Source organism: Pseudophryne corroboree, chromosome 8 (genome assembly GCF_028390025.1).
Source record: "Pseudophryne corroboree isolate aPseCor3 chromosome 8, aPseCor3.hap2, whole genome shotgun sequence".
In the NCBI taxonomy this organism is placed as follows: Eukaryota; Metazoa; Chordata; class Amphibia; order Anura; family Myobatrachidae; genus Pseudophryne; species Pseudophryne corroboree.
The window spans coordinates 351,725,730-351,750,457 of NC_086451.1; the positions used below are offsets into that span (position 1 = coordinate 351,725,730).

The following is a 24,728-nucleotide window of genomic DNA, read 5'->3' on the forward strand; positions in this document are numbered from 1 at the left end:
CATTTTTAACATGTCAACATTCTGAGTATGTCAACATTGTAACAAGATCGAAATCATAACTGTCAGCACTGTGTTGACGACATTATAAATGTCAACATTGTTATTGTTGACCTAATGACTGCATACCTGCTATGTCTGTGTGCACTTTGTGTCTGTGTGTGTCCCATGTGTGTCTGTGTGTGTCCCCAGTGGGCTTGTGACACACTTTTGAACACTATTTGGGAAAATACAAGGACACGTTGCATGTGGGTTGGCTGGTGAGTTATCACCTTCCACTTTATGACTTCTCTAGGCTTCATACATTGGCCCCTCTGTGAAATATACTTCTCTCTTTAAAAGCGCTCGCTTTCCGTCCCTTCTGTCTTGTCTATGTATACATGCAATCAGCAATTTAGGCCAAGTGTACTTTTTTGATGAGTGCCAAGCAAATATATATAATAATTTGTTTACCTTCATTCATTCGCATGGGTATATCAGGACAAATCCTGATTCATTCTATAATGACATTATTGCAGTGGTTCCCAACCTGCCTTGAATCATGGCGCCCCAGAGTGTCAGCATTATTTCACGGCACCCCAAGGATAAAAGTTTTTTTATTGATAAATTTCGAAAAAAAAATAAAATGAAGTACAGCTTTAGCTACACTTATTGTGGCTGCACCTAGTTGCGGACGCAACAAGGTTGTCGTGATGCGTGTGCGTATATTCACACCCACGATGCATACACATTGCATTGCCTAGTTGCAGGTGTGAATAGGTGCAGCTAGTCGAAATCTGCCACTCCAGAGTTAGCACACGATCAGGCCCTGCACACGGGCCTCCTCCTTTCTTGATGCGCCCCTGTGTCCCGCTATATATAGATCAAACACTGCTCCTCTCATGTCAGCCACACTGATTATTAAATTTTAGTTGTGAAATAATAACATATGTATTTTTCACGACCTAAAGAAAAAACATGATTATTTTAATTATGATCGGTAATATGTGTAAACAAAAAGATATAGGGGGTAATTCCAAGTTGATCGCAGCAGGATTTTTTTTAGCAGTTGGGCAAAACCATGTGCACTGCTGGGGAGGCAGATATAACATGTGCAGATAGAGTTAGATTTGGGTGGGTTATTTTGTTTCTGTGCAGGGTAAATAGTCTGGCTGCTTTATTTTTACACTGCAAATTAGATTGCAGATTGAACACACCACACCCAAATCTAACTCTCTCTGCACATGTTATATCTGCATCCCCTGCAGTGCACATGGTTTTGCCCAACTGCTAAACTGCTAAAAAAAATCCTGCTGCGATCAACTTGGAATTACCCCCATAATACGAAGTTAGTATTGAAGTTAGAAGGTGCCAATAACATACCTCCCTCCCATCGGGAGATGGGGAAGCGGCACTCGCCACTGTCGAAAGGAGCATGGCCTATAGTAAAGAGGTGTGGCTTTGTGAAAATGCCACGATCGCGAGCCACGCCCGAGTTTTCATCACTGAGGAGGCATGCCCAGTGCTCTGTGAGCTGCTGGCATGCCCCCAGCCCTCCTGTCTCTCCTGAATAGACTCTATTCACTGCTGCTCTGCAGCAAGTGACAAGAGCCTCCCAACTGCCCCCCCACCGCCATGGGACACTGCGGCCAGCGGGTGGGACAGCGGTACAGTCCCAAAAAAATGGAATGTCCCTCATTCCGAGTTGTTCGCTCGTTGCCGATTTTCGCTATGCTGCGATTTGTTGCTAAATGCACATGCGCAAGACACGCAGGGCGCATGTGCTTAGTTATTTAACTAAAAACGTAGTAGATTTGCTGTGGATTCTGCGGCGCTTTTCAGTCGCTCTGCTGATTGGTGAGTGATTGACAGGAAAGGGGCGTTTCTGGGTGGTAACTGAGCGTTTTCCGGGAGTGTGCTAAAAAACGCAGGCATGTCAGGGGAAAACGCGGGAGTGTCTGGAGAAATGGGGGAGTGGCTGGCCGAACGCAGGGCGTGTTTGTGACGTCAAACCAGGAACTAAACGGGCTGAGGTGATCGCAATCTAGGAGTAGGTCTGGAGCTACTCAGAAACTGCAAGGAATTATTTAGTAGCAATTCTGCTAATCTTTCGTTCGCTATTCTGCTAAGATAAGATACACTCCCAGAGGGCGGCGGCCTAGCGTGTGCAATGCTGCTAAAAGAAGAGGGTCCGCCCCTGGCACACCACCCCACCAGACACCGCCCACCTGCCCGTTCTTGACGCAGCATTTAAAAAGTAGCTTCTCCTGAGGAGCTGGAGCAGCGCTGGGGTGTACTACTGTCTGCCCAGGTGCACTGCAGCTGTGTGCGGCAGTGCATTCAGTAGTGACCAGATTGGTTGCACGTTGCTATGACCAGGGGCATATTAAGCAAGGAGAGGGCAGGCAGCTTATTAGTATGTGGACTGTGTGAGGCTGAGCCCTAGTAGAATCCAGCACTGTGCTAGAGTCTACTGTACAGGTCTCCAGGAAAATGGCGCAGTGGCCATTTTCCTGGTGACTTCTCTACTGCAGTTGCAAAAAACAGAGAGAAAATGGCCGAAGTGAGACTCCAGAGAAGTACTGCAGAAATGGGTTCAGTGGTGTGATCCCTCCTGGACCCAGAGGTCCGCGTGCACCGCACACACTGCACCCATTATAGATACGCCACTGGCTATGACTTTGATGTAATAGGTAATTCAGATGCTGACTAGGAGCCAACTAGGCAGCTACTACTGAATTTAAAAATTATTCACTAATTGTTCAAGCCATAAGTAAATTAAGACTGATATCTCTATTCATTAAGCACTGACAGGGTTGGACTGGCCCACAGGGGTACATGGGAAACCCCTGGTGGGCCCCACTGCCTAGAGGCCCACCCCCTCCTCTAGGGATCAGATTCCAGATTGTGCACTTGAATTATACATTATGCGTACTGTATGTAACATGTACTGCAAAGTTCTATTATGTATTTACCATGCATGCACTTACAGTATTTACTATATATAATTTTCTATCTATCTATCTATCTATCTATCTATCTATCTATCTATCTATCTATCTATCTATCTATCTATCTATTTATCTATCTAGAGGCCCACTCACTAATGGCTAGCCTAGCCTCTAAGCATGGGGCCTCCACAACTGCATTTCCCCAGTGGGCCCCTCAGGCCCCAGTCCGACACTGAGCACTGCCCATTGGCAGTGCTAATTTAGTATCCAATTGGCTGCGAGTAACAGCGGTGGATACTAAAACACTGTAGCAATGTTCAGTGGAAAATCACCTCTCCCTGTGATCACTATCACTGCTACAGACCTGGTTGCAAGCAGGCGTTTTTTTTGCACTGCTGCGACCAGGTAATCACCACCTACAGGGGAGGGGGTAATCGCTGTGCAGGGGTGCGAATGCATGTGCAGAGAGCTGCACAAACAAAACTTTGGGCAGTCTCTGCACAGCTCAGGACTTACTCTTCCATTGCGATGATCCGGCCTGGAGCTGACGTCAGGAACCCTCCCTTCAAACGGCTGGACATGCCTGCGTTTCTCCGGATACTCCTAGGACACCCACAAACTGCCTCTTCCTGTCAATCTTCTTGTGATCGCCAGTGCAATCATTCTCTTCGGCCATCCCGTCGCTGTCCTGCACTCCCTGTCGCTGGGGGGACCTCGCACCTATGCATGCGCAGTTCATACCCAATCGATGCTGATTGAAAATGCACAGCAGCGATCGGGTTTGAATTATTACCCCCTTTGATGGTAACACTGCCAAGTCTGACCAGTTGGGGGACGTGTTGCAGGAAAGTGATGATGATGATGATGCAATTCTGTAATCGGGGTGCCTGCCCCCACTACACAATGCCACAGTTACTGGCATTGTGAAGTGGGGGGACAGAGGCACAATGATACGAATCTTGTCTATGGCTGCCTGGACCGGCTGCCACTTTTGTTCAATAAGTGGACAGCTGCAGGTGGGTGGTGGCTAGGTCCATGGGACTTGCCCACTCTTCCAGGTGGCCAGTAGCACCACCCGATTTTCTTGAGCCTCCCAGCCATTCCGGGAGAGTAGGCAAGTATGGCACTTGACAATGTTTTAAATTATTGTGATCAATTTCTCAAAGGCAAACAGATTGTAATCAGAAATCAGAAAGTCAGGTTCCGGGTCCTCCAACTAGGGACGGACCATTCACTGTCCTTAGTAATCTATACTTGAACACATGGTCAAAAAAATCCTCTGAAGGTGGGAAGTGCTATGTAGATAATTTCAGCTGAGCTACAGTACTGAAACTGGAACTGTCTGCTAAGAAGCGAGGTTGCTCTTTGGATTGTTTCAGTCTCATGATGGGTTGACACTACGCTGGTCATTATCTTATATGGGCAGTTATATTCAGATGCATGCAAGAGACAGAGATCTCAATTGCTTTATATATCTGGACTTGTATTTATATAGCGCCTTCATATTAAAAGGATGGTATCAGGATCCCGGCACTTGGTGAGTAGTCTAACCCTCCCTGGTTACCTCCATAACCCTCCTTTCCTGTAGCTTGACCCTAACCCTCCCTCCCCGCAGCTTAACCCTACCACTCCCCCATGCAGCTTAACCCTAACCCTCCCTCCCCGCAGCTTAACCCTACCACTCCCCCATGCAGCTTAACCCTAACCCTCCCTCCCCGCAGCTTAACCCTACCACTCCCCCATGCAGCTTAACCCTAACCCTCCCTCCACAGACTAATCCTAACCTCCTCCCTCCTGCAATATGACCATAACCTGCCCAGGATACTTATGATCTGGATGCCAGCAGTCGGGATTCCGGCATCTGAATTGTGTTCCATGTCGGGATCCAGGTGTCGGTCTTCTGACCGGTGTCGGTATTCCGGCATCAGTATTCCGACTGCCAGCATGCCAAATACCGGTAGGCTGACCAGATCCCATATTAAGCAGCACTTTACAGAGAAAATACATATACAGTCACATAAGTCCCTGTCCCAGTGGGCTTCCAATCTATACCCTACCACACATACACAAATACACACTAGATTAAATTTCATCAGAAGTCAAATTATCAATATATCTTTGGAGTGTGGGATAAAGAAGCAAAAGCACCTGGAAGAATTGGGGACAGTATGCAAATTCCACACAATTATTGCCCTGGTTGGAATCAAACCCATAAATAAAGCAATGCTAACCACTGTGCTGCAGTAGTGTCCTGACATTCTAAATGCATACCTCCTGACTTTTGTCCATGGGGGGGAGGGACATCTGCGTGCGTGCCCGAAAAGGGGCATGGCCTGTGGAAATGGGGGCATGGCTTCGCGGGAGGGCCTGCGATCGCGAGCCACGCCCTGTTTTTGTCACTGAGGGGGCATGCCCAGCGCTCTGCGAGCTGCTGCCATGCCCCCTCTCCCGCTGTTTCCACTGAATAGACAGCGATTGCAGGAGCCTCTCAACTGCCCCCCCCCCCCTCCCGTGGGACACTGCAGCCCGCGGGTGGGACAGCGGGACAGGACCAAAAAAAGGGACTGTCCCACTAAATCGGGACAATTTGGAAGTATGTGAATGAGCAACACATGTTGAAACTCGTTTACAGCTACCCCGTTTATAGATTTTAGCACATTGTTTATAAAATCTAATCTCTCTGCACATGTTATATCTGCCCCCCCCCCCCCGCAGTGCACATGGTTTTGCCCATCAGAGAACAATTTTGCTGCAGCGATCAAGTCTGAATTAGGCCCTTAGTGTATTTGATACAAAACCAGAACTATGCGGCATATATGGACATTTAATTCATGTCGTTTGAACTTCATGGCATCGTCAGTAAGTAGCTTGCATGGTATGCTATATGCAGAAAAGTGTATTAATTATGTTGATGACTGTGGCACTTTTCAGTTTGGGTAGATAATGAATATACTGAACCAACCAGAATATGAATCTATTCTCCTTCATTCAAAGAGATCTGCAGCAACAATGGATAAAGGGAGGTCAGGAACCTCACGTAGAGTAAGTGGTTCCTCGTCATGATAGGCCGGGAGAGCATTGTCAGCAGCCACAGAGGGCAAAAACAAGGCATTCTTAGCCCGACGTATAGTGAACATACGCCGGTCTAAGATGGGGGTGTCCAAACTTTTTGCAAAGAGGGCCAGATTTTGTGAGGTGAAAATGTGTGGGGACCGACCAGATACACAAATGCCCCCAGCAGTGCTGCCAGATACACAAATGCCCCCAGTGCTGCCAGATACACAAATGCCCCCAGTGCTGCCAGATACACATTATATTCCCCCAGCAGTGCAGCCAGATACACATTATATGCCCCAAGCAGTGCCGGCAGATACACATTATATGCCCCAGCAGTGCTGCCATGTACACAAATGCCCCTAATGCTGCCAGATACACATTATATGCCTCCAGCAGTGCTGCCAGATACACAAATGCCCCCACAGTGCTGCCAGATACACATTATATGCCCCCTAGCAGTGCTGCCAGATACACATTATATGCCCCCAGTAGTGCTGCCAGATACACATTATATGCCCCAGCAGTGCTGACAGATACATATTATATACCTCGAGCAGTGCTGCCAGATACACAAATGCCCACAGTGCTGCCAGATACACATTATATGCCCCCAACAGTGCTGCCAGATACACAAATAACCCCACAGTGCTGCCAGATACACATTATATGCCCCTAGCAGTGCTGCCAGATACACATTATATGCCCCCAGCATATAAAACAAAAAAAAAGAAAACAAAAATTTCAGCCACAACTGCCAGGAAAATTGTTCGGGATGCAAAGAAAAATCCACAAAATAACTTCAGCTGAAATACAGGACTCTCTGAAAAAAAAAAAGTGGTGTGGTTGTTTCAAGATGCACAATAAGGAGGCATTTGAAGAAAAATGGGCTGCATGGTCGAGTCGCCAGAAGAAAGCCATTACTACGCAAATGCCACAAAGCATCCCGCTTACAATACTCCAAACAGCACAGAGACAAGCCTTAAAACTTCTGGAACAAAGTCATTTGGAGTGATGAGACCAAAATTGAACTTTTTGGCCACAACCATAAACGTTACATTTGGAGAGGAGTCACCAAGGCCTATGATGAAAGCTACACCATTCCTACTGTGAAACACGGAGGTGGATCGATGATGTTTTGGGGATGTGTGAGCTACAAAGGCACTGGAAACTTGGTCAAAATTTATGGCAAGATGAATGCAGCATGTTATCAGAAAATACTGAAGGAAAATGTGCACTCATCAGCCCGGAAGCTGCGCATGGGACGTACTTGGACGTTCCAACATGACAATGATCCAAAACACAAGGCCAAGTCGACCTGTCATTGGCTACAGCAGAATAAAGTTAAGGTTCTGGAGTGGCCATCTCAGTCTCCTGACCTCAATATCATTGAGTCACTCTGGGGAGATCTCAAACGTGCAGTTCATGCAAGACAGCCCAAGAATTTACAGGAACTGGAGGCTTTTTGCCAAGAAGAATGGGAAGCTTTACCATCTGAGAAAATAAAGAGCCTCATCCACAACTACCACAAAAGACTTCAAGCTGTCATTGATGTTAAAGGGGGCAATACACAGTATTAAGAACTGGGGTATGTAAACTTTTGATCAGGGTCATTTGAGTAGTTTCTGCTGTCATTATGATTTAAAAGGAGTAAACACAGTTGTTTGACAATAATTGGCTTCACCCAACCACTAACCATGAGTGAAAGAAAAGTTTGTGCGTTATCATTCATATTCTCTGACAAATGGCCAGAAAATCACAAATTCTGCTAGGGTATGTAAACTTATGAGCATATTGTTTCTGTGCATGGTAAATACTGGCTGCTTAATTTCTACACTGCAATTTAGAGTTCAGTTTGAACACACCCCACCCAAATCTAACTATCTCTGCACATGTTACATCTGCCCCCCTGCAGTGCAGCATGGTTTTACCCAATTGCTAACTTTTTTTGGTTTGCTAACAAACCTGAATAACCCCCTAAGTTTGAAGGCACCTCACTAAAATCTAAATTTCTATGCACGTTACATCTGTCCACCTGCAGTGCAACATGGTTTTGCCCAGTTGCTTTTTTTTTATGCTTTACTTACGCACATGAATCAGGCCCAAGTAGGAGAAAAGAAAACTACATACTTGCTGGGACACTGTTGACAAAAGTTACAACGTAAATTTTAGTAATACGTAATTTACTCACAAATCTGAAAGACAACTCAAACTAAATAACTGTTTCTATTGTCATTATCCTGACTCGGAATCCTGTAAAAAAGCCAGTCAAACATGGCCAGTCATACATAGGCGGTCCCTATTGCCCCCAATAGCGAAAAACACTAATCAGCAAATTATTCCATGCCAAACTGAATACACTACGTCTAGTCCCGTGATCCAACGAGCTGTAAGGGCTTTGTGGCCCATTGTAGCCACTGATGACAACTTGAAGAGCTTGGGATCCAAGAGACCAATGTCTTGTTTCACCAGGGGAAGAAACATAAAAGACAGTATAGTCCATGCGGACATTACGGGATTCAGCCAGATGACTCCACAGACTTTCCTGACAAAAGCACCTGGGTGCTACAGATGCCTAGGATGCACTACGTGCTCATATATGCTAACGGGCCCTACGTTTAAGTTCCCCCGTTCGGATCAAGTTGGCCGCATTAGTCACGTCCTAACTTGTACCTTTCAGTTCATCATTTATCTGATAGTGTGCCCCTGTGACAAGGGATACGTGGGCAAGACCACCAGAACTGTTAGAGAGCGTATGGCTCTACACAGATCGGCCATTAATCAAGCACTCACAGGTAAAAAATCGGACCAGCCGGTCGCCAGACGCTTCGTAGAGGCGAAACATCCGTTGAATTCCCTCAGACACATCATTATAGACCACATACCAGAGTCCATCCGTGGTGGGGACAGGGGAGCGAAACTCCTCAAATTAGAAGCAAGATGGATTTTCAGACTCAACACGATCAACCCAGCTGGCCTCAATGAGAAGATCTCTTGGAATTCTCTCCATTAGACAACTGAGCGTCATACTCAACAGTTTGGATTCTCGTAGAACATTGATTTGGGACTAACCACTACCCTTGTTTTGTCTGCCCTTTCTCCCTGCTTACCTTTTACCCTTGCCCATCCCCCCTTCCCCGCCCCCCCTTTCCCGTACCTTCTTTCCGCTCGTGTTTTCCCTGTAGTTTCCCTCATCATATGGATGGTATACCTACAGTAAGTACAGTTACATGCTAACTGACCACTAGGGGCGACCCCCACTATTATGGTTTATGCACCTATGGGTGGTCCCATGCATGCCTTAACCCAGAGCCGGCCATAGATATAGGCAAACTAGGCAATTGCCTAGGGCATTTGATATGCCATGGGGCATCAGCAGCTTCTGCTGATTAAAATGATATGTGGCATGCTTATATTCTGTGTGTAGCATTTCATATGCAGACACAGCCACAGTCTCACACAGTATATAATCATGCTGCATATCATTTTAATCAGTAGAAGCTGCTTGTGCATCCTAGCCAAAATAAGATGCATTTTGATTAAAAAAAGGTGCCAGACGTTAGCATTGAGGCAAGATATAGGATGACACATCTGTATCCAAGCATAGGCAGAGGTCACAGTGTTAGTGGCAGTGTGATTGCTGTGTGCATGTGAGTGGGTTGGTTGTGCAGTAGTGTTCGGAATATATGTAAGGGGCACTATGCGTGCCATTATGTGTATAAGGGCATTAATAATGTGCGGCATATGTGTAAAAGGGTACTATTGTATGCGTATGCGTGTCATTATGTGTATAGGGGCACTAATAATGTGCAGCAAATGTGAAGGGGCACTATGTGTGTCATTATGTGTATAAGTGCATTAATAATGTGCAGCATATGTGTAAGGGACATTATGTGTAAAAGGGCATTAATAAAGGATGTCATAATGTGTAAGGCGCATTATGTTTATAAGGACATTAATGAGTCTCATATGTGTAAGGGGCATTACTGTGTGGAATTATGTGCATAAATGTATTACTAATGTGTGGCATTATGTGTATAAGGTGCTCTACTATGTGGCGTTGCATATAGAAAAGGCACTACTGTGTCATCTAATGTGAATAAAGAGCAATAGGGTGTGGTGTAATGTGAATAATGAGCAATTCAGTGTGATGTATTGTGAATAAGGGGCTCTACTGTGAGGAGTAACGTTTATAAGGTAAAGTGATACTACTGTGGGATGTAATATGAATTATGGACACTATTGCATGATCAAATGTGAATGAAGTTGCAGTACTGTGTGGCGTAATTGGGGTTACTATTGTGTGGCCATGCCCCTTGCCAGCAAAAACACACCACTTTTTGGGCTGTTCCCAAAATATAGGGGGTGCAAACACCAAAATAAGGACTGCTATGGGTGAGGGGTGATGGTGCTGGGAAAGAGGTGTCATGTCAGAGGCGGAACCAGCGGTGGTGCTAGGGGGCACCAGCCAAAATCTTGCCTAAGGCATCATATTGGTTAGGGCCGGCTCTGCCTTAACCCCAGAGGCGGGGTCCTTGTACAAGCTGCACTTTGTATCTCTGTTTAGCCTATTTGCATACTCAGTACCATTATATAACGTCATCTTTTATAAGTTCGAGAATACCATCTGCGTCTCAGCCTATTATGTGTGATGCCTTTGTTGCTCTCATTTATTCACTGTGGGAACTTTTGTCATAACATTACACATCTTTTAACCCAATTTCACTTCCTCTGCATGTTTACCACGTTTGTCATTCAGATATAACTACTGTATGCACAGGGTACCACCTTGCACTGTTTGTTTTTCTTCTCTGACAGCTCTGGCCAGCGCGATTGGAAGCGCCGGCTGCTACCATAGCAACCTGACGCAACAACGCGTGACATCACATGCAGCAGATCCCGGAAGTCCAGGGCGCGCGGCGGTGATGGAGTGGCCGAGCACGTCTCTTCTCATTCGGGTGGCGGGTCTTCTCACGGTATTTAAGGTAAGATTTTTACATTGCACAGCACATACACCTTGAAAATAAGAATTTACTTACCGATAATTCTATTTCTCGTAGTCCGTAGTGGATGCTGGGGACTCCGTAAGGACCATGGGGAATAGCGGCTCCGCAGGAGACTGGGAGACTGGGCACAAAGTAAAAGCTTTAGGACTAGCTGGTGTGCACTGGCTCCTCCCCCTATGACCCTCCTCCAAGCCTCAGTTAGGATACTGTGCCCGGACGAGCGTACACAATAAGGAAGGATTTTGAATCCCGGGTAAGACTCATACCAGCCACACCAATCACACCGTACAACTTGTGATCTGAACCCAGTTAACAGCATGATAACAGAAGGAGCCTCTGAAAAGATGGCTCACAACAACAATAACCCGATTTTTGTAACAATAACTATGTACAAGTAATGCAGACAATCCGCACTTGGGATGGGCGCCCAGCATCCACTACGGACTATGAGAAATAGAATTATCGGTAAGTAAATTCTTATTTTCTCTAACGTCCTAGTGGATGCTGGGGACTCCGAAAGGACCATGGGGATTATACCAAAGCTCCCAAACGGGCGGGAGAGTGCGGATGACTCTGCAGCACCGAATGAGAGAACTCCAGGTCCTCCTCAGCCAGGGTATCAAATTTGTAGAATTTAGCAAACGTGTTTGCCCCTGACCAAGTAGCTGCTCGGCAAAGTTGTAAAGCCGAGACCCCTCGGGCAGCCGCCCAAGATGAGCCCACTTTCCGTGTGGAATGGGCTTTTACAGATTTTTGCTGTGGCAGGCCTGCCACAGAATGTGCAAGCTGAATTGTACTACAAATCCAACGAGCAATCGTCTGCTTAGAAGCAGGAGCACCCAGCTTGTTGGGTGCATACAGGATAAACAGCGAATCAGATTTCCTGACTCCAGCCGTCCTGGAAACATATATTTTCAGGGCCCTGACTACGTCCAGCAACTTGGAATCCTCCAAGTCCCTAGTAGCCGCAGGCACCACAATATGCTGGTTTAAGTGAAATGCTGAAACCACCTTAGGGAGAAATTGAGGACGAGTCCTCAATTCTGCCCTGTCCGTATGAAAAATTAGGTAAGGGCTTTTATAGGATAAAGCCGCCAATTCTGAGACACGCCTGGCTGAAGCCAGGGCTAACAGCATTACCACTTTCCATGTGAGATATTTTAAGTCCACAGTGGTGAGTGGTTCAAACCAATGTGATTTTAGGAATCCCAAAACTACATTGAGATCCCAAGGTTCCACTGGAGGCACAAAAGGAGGCTGTATATGCAGTACTCCCTTGACAAACGTCTGAACTTCAGGAACAGAAGCCAGTTCTTTTTGGAAGAATATTGACAGGGCCGAAATTTGAACCTTAATGGACCCTAATTTGAGGCCCATAGACAGTCCTGTTTGCAGGAAATGCAGGAAACGACCCAGTTGAAATTCCTCTGTAGGGGCCTTCCTGGCCTCGCACCACGCAACATATTTTCGCCAAATACGGTGATAATGTTGTATGGTTACATCCTTCCTGGCTTTGATCAGGGTAGGGATGACTTCATCCGGAATGCCTTTTTCCTTCAGGATCCGGAGTTCAACCGCCATGCCGTCAAACGCAGCCGCGGTAAGTCTTGGAACAGACATGGTCCCTGCTGGAGCAGGTCCCCTCTTAGAGGTAGAGGCCACGGGTCTTCCGTGAGCATCTCTTGAATTTCCGGGTACCAAGTCTTTCTTGGCCAATCCGGAGCCACGAGTATAGTCTTTACTCCTCTCCTTCTTATGATTCTCAGTACTTTTGGTATGAGAGGAAGAGGAGGGAACACATACACTGACTGGTACACCCACGGTGTTACCAGAGCGTCCACAGCTATTGCCTGAGGGTCCCTTGACCTGGCGCAATATCTGTCCAGTTTTTTGTTGAGGCGGGACGCCATCATGTCCACCTTTGGTTTTTCCCAACGGTTCACAATCATGTGGAAGACTTCTGGGTGAAGTCCCCACTCCCCCGGGTGAAGATCGTGTCTGCTGAGGAAGTCTGCTTCCCAGTTGTCCACTCCCGGAATGAACACTGCTGACAGTGCTATCACATGATTCTCCGCCCAGCGAAGAATCCTTGCCACTTCCATCATTGCCCTCCTGCTTCTTGTGCCGCCCTGTCTGTTTACGTGGGCGACTGCCGTGATGTTGTCCGACTGGATCAACACCGGCTGACCCTGAAGCAGAGGTCTTGCCTGACTTAGGGCATTGTAAATGGCCCTTAGTTCCAGGATATTTATGTGAAGTGACGTTTCCATGCTTGACCACAAGCCCTGGAAATTTCTTCCCTGTGTGACTGCTCCCCAGCCTCTCAGGCTGGCATCCGTGGTCACCAGGACCCAATCCTGAATGCCGAATATGCGGCCCTCTTGGAGATGAGCACTCTGTAACCACCACAGGAGAGACACCCTTGTCCTTGGAGACAGGGTTATCCGCTGATGCATTTGAAGATGCGATCCGGACCATTTGTCCAGCAGATCCCACTGAAAAGTTCTTGCGTGGAATCTGCCGAATGGAATCGCTTCGTAAGAAGCCACCATCTTTCCCAGGACCCTTGTGCATTGATGTACTGACACTTGGCCTGGTCTTAGGAGGTTCCTGACTAGGTCGGATAACTCCTTGGCTTTCTCCTCCGGGAGAAACACCTTTTTCTGTACTGTGTCCAGAATCATCCCTAGGAACAGCAGACGTGTCGTCGGAATCAGCTGCGATTTTGGAATATTTAGAATCCATCCGTGCTGTCGTAGTACTACTTGAGATAGTGCTACTCCGACCTCTAACTGTTCTCTAGACCTTGCCCTTATCAGGAGATCGTCCAAGTAAGGGATAATTAAGACGCCTTTTCTTCGAAGAAGAATCATCATTTCGGCCATTACCTTGGTAAAGACCCGGGGTGCCGTGGACAATCCAAACGGCAGCGTCTGAAACTGATAGTGACAGTTCTGTACCACAAACCTGAGGTACCCTTGGTGAGAAGGGCAAATTGGGACATGGAGGTAAGCATCCTTGATGTCCAGAGACACCATATAGTCCCCTTCTTCCAGGTTCGCTATCACTGCTCTGAGTGACTCCATCTTGAACTTGAACCTTTTTATGTAAGTGTTCAAGGATTTCAGATTTAAAATGGGTCTCACCGAGCCGTCCGGCTTCGGTACCACAAACAGCGTGGAATAATACCCCTTTCCCTGTTGTAGGAGGGGTACCTTGATTATCACCTGCTGGGAATACAGCTTGTGAATGGCTTCCAATACCGCCTCCCTGTCGGGGGGAGACGTTGGTAAAGCAGACTTCAGGAACCGGCGAGGGGGAGACGTCTCGAATTCCAATTTGTACCCCTGAGATACTACCTGCAGGATCCAGGGGTCCACTTGCGAGTGAGCCCACTGCGCGCTGAAATTCTTGAGACGGGCCCCCACCGTGCCTGAGTCCGCTTGTAAGGCCCCAGCGTCATGCTGAGGACTTGGCAGAAGCGGGGGAGGGCTTCTGTTCGTGGGAAGAGGCTGTTTGCTGCAGTCTTTTTCCCCTTCCTCTGCCCCGGGGCAGATATGAGTGGCCTTTTGCCCGCTTGCCCTTATGGGGACGAAAGGACTGAGCCTGAAAAGACGGTATCTTTTTCTGCTGCGAGGTGACTTGGGGTAAAAAGGTGGATTTTCCAGCCGTTGCCGTGGCCACCAGGTCCGATAGACCAACCCCAAATAACTCCTCCCCTTTATACGGCAATACTTCCATATGCCGTTTGGAATCCGCATCCCCTGACCACTGTCGCGTCCATAATCCTCTTCTGGCAGAAATGGACATCGCACTTACTCTTGATGCCAGAGTGCAAATATCCCTCTGTGCATCTCGCATATATAGAAATGCATCCTTTAAATGCTCTATAGTCAATAATATATTGTCCCTGTCCAGGGTATCAATATTTTCAGTCAGGGAATCCGACCAAGCCACCCCAGCACTGCACATCCAGGCTGAGGCGATTGCTGGTCGCAGTATAATATCAGTATGTGTGTATATACTTTTAAGGATATTTTCCAGCTTCCTATCAGCTGGTTCCTTGAGGGCGGCCGTATCAGGAGACGGTAACGCCACTTGTTTTGATAAGCGTGTGAGCGCCTTATCTACGCTAGGGGGTGTTTCCCAACGCGCCCTAACCTCTGGCGGGAAAGGGTATAATGCCAATAATTTTTTAGAAATTAGCAGTTTTTTATCGGGGGAAACCCACGCTTCATCACACACCTCATTTAATTCATCTGATTCAGGAAAAACTACGGGTAGTTTTTTCACACCCCACATAATACCCTTTTTTGTGGTACTTGTAGTATCAGAAATGTTCAAAACCTCCTTCATTGCCGTGATCATGTAACGTGTGGCCCTACTGGAAAATACGTTTGTTTCCTCACCGTCGACACTGGAGTCAGTGTCCGTGTCAGTGTCTGTATCGACCTGAGGTAACGGGCGTTTTATAGCCCCTGACGGTGTTTGAGACGCCTGTACAGGTATTAACTGATTTGCCGGCTGTCTCATGTCGTCAACAGTCTTTTGTAAAGTGCCGACACTATCACGTAATTCTTTCCATAAGACCATCCAGTCAGGTGTCGACTCCCTAGGGGGTGACATCACTAACACAGGCAATTGCTCCGCCTCCACACCATTTTCCTCCTCATACATGTCGACACAGCGTACCGACACACAGCACACACACAGGGAATGCTCTGACAGAGGACAGGACCCCACTAGCCCTTTGGGGAGACAGAGGGAGAGTTTGCCAGCACACACCAGAGCGCTATATATATATATATAGGGATAACCTTATATAAGTGTTTTTCCCTAATATAGCTGCTGTATATATTAATATGCCAATTTAGTGCCCCCCCTCTCTTGTTTTACCCTGTTTCTGTAGTGCAGGACTGCAGGGGAGAGTCAGGGAGCCTTCCTCCAACGGAGCTGTGAGGAAAAAATGGCGCTTGTGTGCTGAGGAGATAGGCTCCGCCCCTTTTTCGGCGGCCTTTCTCCCGCTTTTTTGTGGAAAACTGGCAGGGGTTAAATACATCCATATAGCCCAGGAGCTATATGTGATGTATTTTTAGCCATTTAAGGTATTTTCATTGCGTCCCAGGGCGCCCCCCCCCCCAGCGCCCTGCACCCTCAGTGACCGGAGTGCGAAGTGTGCTGAGAGCAATGGCGCACAGCTGCGGTGCTGTGCGCTACCTTATTGAAGACAGGATGTCTTCTGCCGCCGATTTTCCGGACCTCTTCACTCTTCTGGCTCTGTAAGGGGGCCGGCGGCGCGGCTCCGGGACCCATCCAAGGCTGGGCCTGTGATCGTCCCTCTGGAGCTAATGTCCAGTAGCCTAAGAAGCCCAATCCACTCTGCACGCAGGTGAGTTCGCTTCTTCTCCCCTTAGTCCCTCGATGCAGTGAGTCTGTTGCCAGCAGGTCTCACTGAAAATAAAAAAACCTATTTAAACTTTTACTCTAAGCAGCTCAGGAGAGCCACCTAGATTGCACCCTTCTCGTTCGGGCACAAAATCTTAACTGAGGCTTGGAGGAGGGTCATAGGGGGAGGAGCCAATGCACACCAGCTAGTCCTAAAGCTTTTACTTTGTGCCCAGTCTCCCAGTCTCCTGCGGAGCCGCTATTCCCCATGGTCCTTACGGAGTCCCCAGCATCCACTTAGGACGTTAGAGAAAAAGGGGCTACGCGCCCCGAAACGTCGGTTTGAGCTGTATCTTTTGATGCTGCAAATACACGAAATTTGACACACACACACACACACACACACACACACACACACACACACACACACGCACACACACACACACACACACACACACACACACACACACACACACACACACACACAGAGCCGGCCTTAGGCATAGGCAAACTAGGCAAATGCCTAGGGCATTTGGTATGCTTAGGGGCACCAGCAGCTCCTGCTAATTAAAATGATATGCGGCATGCCTATATTCTGTGTGTGACTGCGGCTGTATCTGCATACGAAATGCTAAGTTGCGTGTATTCCTGGAAATCACTGTAATGCAGCATTTCATATGCAGATACAGCTGCAGTTGCACAGGCATGCTGGATATCATTTTAATCAGCAGAAGCTGCTTGTGCATTCTAGCCACATAGTAATGCAAATAAGATGCATTTTCATAAACAAAAGGTGCCCGACGTTAGCAGAGCTGCCAGCTGACTCATGCCAGGCATATCTTGAAGAACTAGCGGCGGTGCTAGGGGGCACCAGCCAAAATCTTGCCTAGGGCATCATATTGGTTAGGGCCGGTTCTGTATACACATCGTCTCCACGGAAGGCACCTGGGCCGTTTACTCTCTCAGATAGAGTGCCGAACTATACACTGCATATTATATATATATATATATATATATATATACAAACACGCACATAGTATATATATACTTACTGCATATTACATTACTGTTTGACAGGTCACATAGTGCATAATATCTCAGTCTCCGCCCCCCATGCTTGCCCCCACCCCCTTTGGAAACCCCCCTTCACAAATCCTGCGTTTGCGATGACAGAGGGGGCATGCCAGCAGCTTACAGCGCTGGGCATGCCCCCTCAGTGACGAAAACAAGGGGCGCGGCGCGTGACTGCGGCACTCCCGCGAAGCCATGCCCCCTTTCCGATAAACCACGCCCCTTTTGGACATTGGGCGCGGCTTCACCACGCAAATGTCCCTCTTCCCACGAAGCCAATGTTGGGAGGTATGGAAATGGGTTGGGAAAGTGATACCTGATTTCATATACTGTACTCTCTCTTTTGCAGGACGCTAGAAGGGACCCTGTCTGCACATTAAAGATGATTGCGAACTGTCCGATAAACACTTTGCCATGTATGACTGGCTTTTTTACAGGATTCCGAGACAGGATAATGACAATAGAAATTTAGAAAGTTATTTAGTTTGAGTTGTCTTTCAGATTTGTGAGTTAATTACGTATTACTAAAATTTACGTTGTAACTTTTGTCAACAGTGTCCCAGCAAGTATGTTGTTTTCTTTTCTCCTACTTGGGCCTGATTCATGTGCGTAAGTAAAGCATAAAAAAAACAACTGGGCAAAACCATGTTGCACTGCAGGTGGACAGATGTAACGTGCAGAGAAATTTAGATTTGAGTGAGGTGTCTTCAAACTTAGGGGGTTATTCAGGTTTGTTAGCAAACCAAAAAAAGTTAGCAATTGGGTAAAACCATGCTGCACTGCAGGGGGCAGTGGCGGTTCTTGCCACGGGCAAGCGGTACTTTTGCCCGGGGTGCCGCCTTCCGGAGGGCGCCGCACCAGGGCAAGATCCGCCACTGTGCCCCCCGCAGTGCCCTGCTGTGCCCCCCCCCCCCGCTTTGAAGGGAACCAGACGCGTAGCGTCTAGTTTCCCTTCATTGAGAGGACCTTAGTTGTGCGGTGCGCGATGACGTCATCGCGCACCGCACAGCAAAGGTCCTCTCCATGAAGGGAAACTAGACGCTACGGTCTAGTTTCCCTTCATGTAGAGGACCTTTGCTGTGCGATGCGCGATGACGTCATCGCGCACCGCACAGCATAGTGGCACAGACACTAGGGGTCATAATTGACCTCTAGTGTCTATGCTGTTCTATGGGAGAGACGTAATAACGTCTCTCCCATAGATCGAAGAGAGGAGAGGAGAAGAGCGGCGCCGCCGGCGGAGGGGGTCTGCAGCGGTCTGGATCAGGAACGGGGATGGTAAGTATACTTTTTTATTATTTAATTTTTTCTTTCAGCGTCGTGACCACGCCCCCATTTGAAGCCACGCCCCTATATTTTGCCCGGGGCGCCACAAGGCCAAGAACCGGCCCTGGCAGGGGGGCAGATGTAACATGTGCAGAGATAGTTAGATTGAACTCTAAATTGCAGTGTAGAAATTAAGCAGCCAGTATTTACCATGCACAGAAACAATATATCCACCCAAATCTGCTTAATTTCTACACGCAATTTAAATTTCAGTTTGAACACACTCCACCCAAATCTAACTCACTCTGCACATGTTACATCTGCCCCACCTGCAGTGCAACATGGTTTGACCCAATTGCTAACTTTTATGGTTTGCTAACAAACTTCAATAACCCCCTTAAATCTAAACTGCAGTGTAAAAATAAAGCTGTCTAACATGTTTGGGCTACATGCAAAAGCAGACAGTATTTACCCTGTACAGAAAAAAAATAGGATTTTTGTACTTACCGGTAAATCCTTTTCTCTTAGTCCGTAGAGGATGCTGGGGACTCCAAAAGGACCATGGGGTATAGACGGATCCGCAGGAGCTTGGGCACACTATAAAGACTTAAACTGGGTGTGAACTGGCTCCTCCCTCTATGCCCCTCCTCCAGACCTCAGTTAGAAAACTGTGCCCAGGAGAGATGGACATTTCGAGGAAAGAATGCATTGTCATAACACAGTGAGTGTCCTACCAGCTCACACCTCAAACACACCGTAGAACGTGGCCTTCAGTAGAATACCAGCCAACGGTATGCACAAAAACACAGCCACATGCTGAGAAAATACGTAACACCAACCATGTGTCCACATAAGCAACAATAACACCCCGCCTGCCATGGCATGAACAACGGTATCAAACGCCTGACAGAGAAAAACACATCACCAGGGTGTAATCCAAATCAATAACTGCAGACACAGTACGCACTGGGACGGACGCCCAGCATCTTCTACGGACTAAGAGAAAAGGATTTACCGGTCAGTACCAAAATCCTATTTTCTCATAGGTCCTAGAGGATGCTGGGGACTCCAACAAAAGGACCATGGGGATTATACCAAATCTCCAAACCGGGCGGGAGAGTGCGGACGACTCTGCAGCACCGCATGAGCCAACAAAACGGTCCCCAACAATTAGGAAATCAAACTTGTAGAGCAAAGCAAAGCGTTTGAACCCGACCAAGAATCCTCTCGGCAAAGTTGACCTGCCGAGACTCCCCGGGCATCCGCCCGAGAGTAAGCCCACCTTCGCAGAAGGATAGACCTCCACCTACTTCGGTGACGGCAATCCAGCCGTATAATAAACACGCCAAACCGCATCACAGATTCAGCCTGTAAACAGACTGCATAACACAGTCTTCTAAACCACGCTAGGAAACATGCCATAGAACAGAGCTCCCGTTACTCCACACTGAGCCCAATTGGCGACCCACATACTCAAATCCCCAGCTAGATCAAGGAAATTTGAAATGGCTAATGCCTAAAAATTACCAGCAACAAAAAAGATGGATTTCTGTCAAATCCAGAAACCACTCTTGGTAGAACTACCAACCTAGTACCCAATTCCTCACTATCCACCTGAAAAATCAAACCAGGCTTTTGTGAGACAAAAAACACCACTTTCGACACCGCCTTGCGGATGTTAAAGTCAATAGCATGACCACCTTCCGAAAGAGAAATTTTGTAAAGAAAGTTATTATGCTTGCCTCCACACCGGCTTGTAAAGTATGGATAAGCCAGACAAAGCTGAAAAACTTCCATAAAAGTCTTTGTGGAAGACACCGAGACATCTAGGTACTCCAACTACATTGGTAACCCATTGTCGTTAGTTCTTTCGTAGCCTGAAGAATTGAGGAAACGACTACACCATGAATACTCGTTTGGCTTAGGACATGGCATTCAACCGCCTCGCCGTCAGACACAGCCGCGGTAAGTCATGCTACACTCCCTGATCTTGTTGTAACATTACCTTACGTAGAGGAAGAGGGCCGTAAACTTCTATGAGTAAATCATGAAACTGGATAGCCAACCCTCACTTCTAGACCGGATTCAAGAGGATCACCGGAACCTTCCAACATTTTCCGTACACCACCACGAGAAAAGTGAAAGCGGAGAAACCACATAGATCGACTAAAGACACCCACGGTGTTATGAGGATGTCCACTACTATATCTTGAGCATCCCTTGACCTGGAAAAATCTCCTTGAGGCCTCTCGTTGAAGCGAATCGCCAACATATCCAATTGCAATACTCCTCAAAGACTCGACACGTCTGGGAATGCTTCTCGATGATGACCGAATCTTAACCGGCTGGATATCACGTCGGCAGAGGAACTCTATTTCCCAGTCATTTCCTCCGAAACGAAGGCTGCTAATATAGCGTTTTCTAGACCTCCCCTTCAACCGCAAACTGTGCAACTTCTGCCAATAATGCTTGCCCCATGTTTCGCCCTAGCGGCCTACCTACGCCGCTGCTGACAAGTCGTCCGGCAGAACTAACACGGGCAGCCTTCGAAGAAAATGTTAGTCGAAGAATAGCTATCAATTCCAGAAAGCTTACAGCAGACCAGCTTTTTAACTTGACTATAGGCTCTGGAAATTCGTCCCTTGCAAAGGACTGCTCCCCAGCATCGGGGAGCTGCATGCACGGCTACCAGGGTCTAAAGCGGGATCCCGAACCTTCATTCCTTTAGAAGAAGAGAACCGGCTAGACACCAGAGGAGCGATGTCCTGGCGGTTAGGATTATATTCCTGAGCATTCGCACGTTCCCAACTGGTCCCCTAAAAACCCATCTGGTAATAGATCTGCTCACCGGAAAAAACCTCTTAGGCCGCAGCCATCTGCTTTATGACGGAAGAAATTGATGAGGTGTCACCCCAAAACCGATCCGACTCTGGATCCTCAGACCTCTTTCCACAGGAAAAAACACTGAACCAAAACCGGTCAGCACCTACTCTGAACCCCAATTTCAACATCTGCATCATTGGGAACAACAGCCAATCCCTGTGTCAAAAACAGTCAGAGAGACCCAATGATTTGCACCTTAATACAGGGACAGCCAGAGACTGTCCTGAACCTGACGCACCACTGCATGGCGTCGCGTATTACCTCCCCTCCCAGAGGGGAGCGGCAAAACTATTAGAAAAACAGTAAGGAAAAACAACTGGAACCCAGAATGTCCTCCTTTATATTCTATGACTAATTCACAGGTCCTAGTCTAACTCTGGACCAACTGAAACTCATCAGACAAGTGGTCACCGGAGTGGGAACCCGCCAGATCGACTCAGCGACCAGTGGTTGAAGTAGTAGGAAAAAAAAGAAAAAAGAAAACAACCTCCACTTCTGCAAACCTAACAAGGCTGCAGAACACTTACCTTTTCGCCTTTCACTGTCTGCACAGAAAAGGAAAAACAAGAATGGTATCGAACCGGTTACCAATGACTGCAAAGAATGCATCACCAACCGTCGTGAAGTAGGCAAATTCACGAAATTAGGCTTACCAGAGGAATCCGCCGAGAATTACCGAACAGAGGCCACACCCACAGCTGTACACCTCCCTCCAGCTTTCCCTGGTACATCCTCAGCAATTTACTGGTCACACCTCCTGCTGTCACGTGGCAGCCTGCTGTAAGGCTATAATTTAGAACACTCTGGGTAGGGTAATACTGTCGGATGCCTACCCAAATACCACACTTTCTCAAAAGTATACAGTGCAAATAAGGACAAACAATAGAAATAAAATTTCACTTAGCTGCCTGTGTATGATCTTTTGCGACCGGGCTCTGCGTCGACCAGGAGTTGACTGTCATAATTTTCTCTCCGCGTTGTGAAGAGAATAATATTCGGACTCCTCGAGAGGATCGAAACCAACTCGTGACGGCCAATCTAGAGCTTAATCAACAGAGCGGTCAGGACAGGATAAGAATACCATTATTTCAGCATTCATTGATAAACATCCTGCCACACACGATATAACACATATATCCAAAACATGCATATATAAACCCATATCTACCTATATAAACATATAGACGTAACCTATATGCAAGTGGATTGTCCCGACCAGCCAGGTCCCTAGAGACAGTAATGTGTTGGGAATGTGTATGACCAAGTACTGACATGTACCCGATGTGGAATTACCTGTAACGTTATGGTCGACAGAAACTTAGTAAATGTCGACAGCAAGGGATAGTAAGCGTTGTGAGAAAAAACAGAACAGGACAAATGTCCCTAACTGTTTATCTTGCGGCGCTGATAATAATTAGTATGTTAATAGTGAAACAAAAGCAGCTGAGTAAGACAACTAGCTAGGTTGCCAACAATATGGAAAACAAAAAGAAAAAATATACTCCGCGCTTTATGTACACTGTATCAAATTATATCAAACTATAGTGTGCAGTCTGTCATGTAGAATAATTGACTCAGTTAAACGTCAAAGATACGTATAAATCAATTTATATTCAATAATCTTTAAAAATGACAAAATTTAAACGAACAAGCAGCATGTAGTTTGCAACAAATAGCTATTAAGTATTAACCACGATCGGTATAGCACACAATGTATTAGGCTATTTAGTTATATTTAATACATAAAATTAACACACACTGGCGTCCCAGTGATTATTAAAATGTCCCGCAAGGAATAATCACAGCCTTGTATTGAAGAGCTTCTACAGATATTGATGTATAATTACCCATGTGCTGGTTCCTGAGATATTAAGTAGACAGGGTCCGTTTTTATAGCTGTGCACATATATGGGTATATTATATTTTTTGGGATGATTACAGCTGAATCAAGGACTGCCTTATAATTACCACAGCACTGTTCCGAGCAAAAGGTGATCTTTAATAGCCTGTACGTGGATCTCCAAAGGACACACTCCTCGTCACGGGTGTTAGACCTCACAGCGGAGGCCAGCAGCAGTCACTCAGTGAGGGCAAACGGAGTCCTGGACGTCGGTGGTACAGCACGGAGATCGAGAGCAGTGCTCCAGCTGAAAGCCGCCGGCTGATGCGCCCGGCGTGTATCAGGCCGTGGTGAGTTGAAGCTGTGGAGAGCCGTGTGCGGGCTCAATTAGCGGGCTGATTCCAAAAGACTGAACGTGAAAAGTGGGCGTCAACGCGTTTCGTCTCCTTGGCAACCGGAGACTTCCTCAAGACGGATACCTCCCCTCTCTCCAATCACATATTTATATCCTTTCTAATGATTATACTTGTAACAGCTGAATCTATTTAATAAACTGAAATATTCAATTTATATGCTGCACATATTAAAAAAGATTCTGTATGTAATTAAAACATATTATTTCAACAAAATTAATAACGTATCAAGCGCTTACTGAGTCAATCTGTCAAAGTTGTACATTAGTCAAAATATTCTTAAATTAAGCTTAATTACATCCATTTCTGTCTATTAGACAGACATCAAGTTCAAATATGTATTTCTATGTTGTATGTATCACTTGCTAAATAAATACCACTTCATTATAAACATAGATCTTTAAACATTGAGTACTCCTAAGTAATAATCCCGTACTGCCAAAATAACAGGTATTAATATCTTAATAATATTTATATTCAATTGTTTGTAAATAGCTCAATTTTTATATGATATAAAGTATAATGACCTTCATACATAGATTGATAGACACCTTTATAGGTAAAGGTTATAGACTTTTATCTTATATACTAAATTAATTAATTACTCGTATGTACTATAACTACAAGAGAGATCTATATTGATGAACAAATTCTGATGAGGAAATAAAACACACTATCTGTGTTTGAACCCGACCAAGTAGCTGCTCGGCAAAGCTGTAATGCCGAGACCCCTCGGGCAGCCGCCCAAGAAGAGCCCACCTTCCTTGTGGAATGGGCTTTTACTGATTTTGGAGGCGGCAATCCAGCCGCAGAATGAGCCTGCTGAATCGTGTTACAGATCCAGCGAGCAATAGTTTGCTTTGAAGCAGGAGCACCCAGCTTG

The 24,728-nt window shown here is 46.6% G+C and overlaps 1 long non-coding RNA gene across 1 annotated transcript in view; it reads left to right on the forward strand.

Annotated features, from left to right (window-relative positions):
* Positions 1 to 17,922, forward strand: part of LOC134949114 (uncharacterized) — a 29,882-nt gene extending 11,960 nt beyond the window's left edge. Inside the window, exons 2-3 of the long non-coding RNA XR_010183102.1 lie at positions 10,800 to 10,966; positions 17,793 to 17,922. This is a non-coding gene — a long non-coding RNA (uncharacterized LOC134949114). The remainder of the gene's footprint in view (positions 1 to 10,799; positions 10,967 to 17,792) is intronic.
* Positions 17,923 to 24,728: the final 6,806 nt, after the last annotated feature.